Raw genomic sequence first — 2500 nt, forward strand, 5'->3', positions numbered from 1 at the left:
GTGTGTGTGTCTGTGTGTGATGGAGTGTGTGTGTGTGTATATGTATATGTGATGGAGTGTCCATGTGTGTGTATGTCATGTGTGTGTGTCTGTGTGTGATGGAGTGTCCCTGTGTGTGTGTGATGGAGTGTGTGTGTATGTGATGCAGTGTCCGTGTGTGTGTGTGTGTGTGTATATGTGTATGTCATGTAGTGTCTGTGTGTGTGTCTGTGATGGAGTGTCCATGTCTGTGTGTGTGTGTGTGTGTGTGTCCGTGTGTGTGAGTGTGTCCGTGTGTGTCCGTGTGTCTGTGTGTGTGTGAGATGGAGTGTCTGTGTGTGCGCATAAGTCTGATGGAGAGAGTGTGTGTGTGTATATATATGTGATGAAGTGTCTGTTTGTGTCCGTGTGTGTATGTGTGTGTGTCTGTGAGAGGTGGAGTGTCCATGTCTGTGTGTGTGCATGTGTGTCCCTGTGTCTGTGTGTGTGTATGTTTGTGTAATGGAGTGTGTGTGTCCGTGTGATTTTGTGTGTGTGTATATATGTGATGCAGTGTCCATGTGTATGTGTGTGTGTGTAATGTGATGGAGTGTGTGTGTGTCCGTATGTGTCCGTGTGTGTGTGTGTGTATGTATGTGATGGAGTGTGTGTGTTTGTATATGTGTATGTCATATAGTGTGTGTGTCTGTGTGTCCATGTCTGTGTGTGTGTGTGAGAGGGATGGAATTTTTGTGTGTGATGGAGTGTCTGTGTGAGTGTGTGATGGAGTGTGTGTGTGTGTGTGTGTCTGTGTGATGGAGTGTGTGTGTGTGCATGTATGTGATGGAGTGTGTGTCTGTGTGTGTGTCCGTGTCTGTGTGTTGTATGTATTTGAGTGTGTCTGTGTATGTGATGGAGTGTCCGTGTGTGTGTGTGTGATGGAGTGTCCATTCTGTGTGTGTGTGTGTGAGAGATATGGAGTGTGTGTGTGTGTGTGTCTGTGTGATGGAGAGTGTGTGTGTGTGTGTGTGTATATGTATGTGATGGAGTGTGTCTGTGTGTGTGTCCGTGTCTGTGTGTTGTATGTGTTTGAGTGTGTCTGTGTATGTGATGGAGTGTCCACGTGTGTGTGTGCGTGTGTGTGATGGAGTGTCCATTCTGTGTGTGAGAGAGAAATATGGAGAGAGTGTGTGTGTGTGTGAGAGATGGAGAGTGTGTGTGTGTATAAGTGATGGAGTGTTTCTGTGTGTGTGATGGAGTGTCCACGTGTGTGTGTGTGTGTGTGTGAGAGATGGAATGTCTGTGTGTGTTTGTGAGAGTGTGTCTGTGTGTGTGATGGAGTGTCTGTGTGTGTGTGTGACTGAGAGAGATGCAGTGTGTGTGTGTGTGTGTGTGTATGTGTGATGGAGAATGTGTGTGTGTGTGTGTATATATATATGTGATGAAGTGTCTGTGTGTGTGTGTGTGTGACCCCGTGTCTGTGTGTGTGTCTGTTTGTGTAATGGAGTGTGTGTGTCCGTGTCCGTGTGTGTGTATATGTGATGGAGTGTGTGTGTGTCCGTGTCCGTGTGTGTGTATATGTGATGGAGTGTGTGTGTGTATGTGATGGAGTGTCCGTGTGTTTGTATATGTGTATGTCATGTAGTGTGTGTGTGTCCGTGTGTCCATGTCTGCATGTGTGTGAGAGAGATGGAATTTCTGTGTGTGTGTGTGTGATGGAGTGTGTGTGTGTCCGTGTGTGTGTGTGTATATGTGATGGAGTGTGTGTGTGTATGTGATGGAGTGTCCGTGTGTTTGTATATGTGTATGTCATGTAGTGTGTGTATGTCAGTGTGTCCATGTCTGCATGTGTGTGAGAGAGATGGAATTTCTGTGTGTGTGTGTGTGTGTGTGTGTGTGTGTGTGAGATGGAGTGTGTGTGTGTGTGTCTGTGTGATGGAGTGTGTGTCTCTGTGTGTGTCCGTGTCTGTGTGTTTTGTGTGTGTGTGTGTGTGTGTGTGTGTGTGTGTGAGATGGAGTGTCCATTCTGTCTGTGTGTGTGTATGTGATAGAGTATCTGTGTCTCTGGGTGTGTGTGTGTGTGAGAGAGATAGAGAGAGAGTGTGTGTGTGTCTGTGTCTGTGTGTTGTGTGTGTGTGACAGATAGAGAGAGAGTGTGTGTGTGTCTGTGTCTGTGTGTTGTGTGTGTGTGAGGGTGTGGCTGTGTGTGTGTGAGATGGAGTGTCCGTGTGTGTGTGTGTGTGTGTGTGTGTGTGTGTGTGTGTGTGTGTGGCTGTGTGTGTGTCCATGTGTGTGTGTGTGTGTCCATGTCTGTGTGTTGTGTGTGTGTGTGTGTGTGTTGTGAGTGTGTCTGTGTGTGTGATGGAGTGTCTGTGTGTGTGTGTGAGTGAGAGAGATACAGTGTGTGTGTGTGTGTGTGTGTGTATGTGTGTGTGTGATGGAGAAAATGTGTGTGTGTGTGTATAAGTGATGGAGAGCCTCTGTGTATGTGATAGAGTGTCCATGTGTGTGTGAGTGTGTTTTTGCATGTGTGTGTCTGTGT

The sequence above is a fragment of the Chiloscyllium plagiosum genome, unplaced genomic scaffold, assembly GCF_037043375.1.
Source record: "Chiloscyllium plagiosum isolate Xiang-an unplaced genomic scaffold, Cpla_swu_hap1 HiC_scaffold_40, whole genome shotgun sequence".
In the NCBI taxonomy this organism is placed as follows: domain Eukaryota; kingdom Metazoa; phylum Chordata; class Chondrichthyes; order Orectolobiformes; family Hemiscylliidae; genus Chiloscyllium; species Chiloscyllium plagiosum.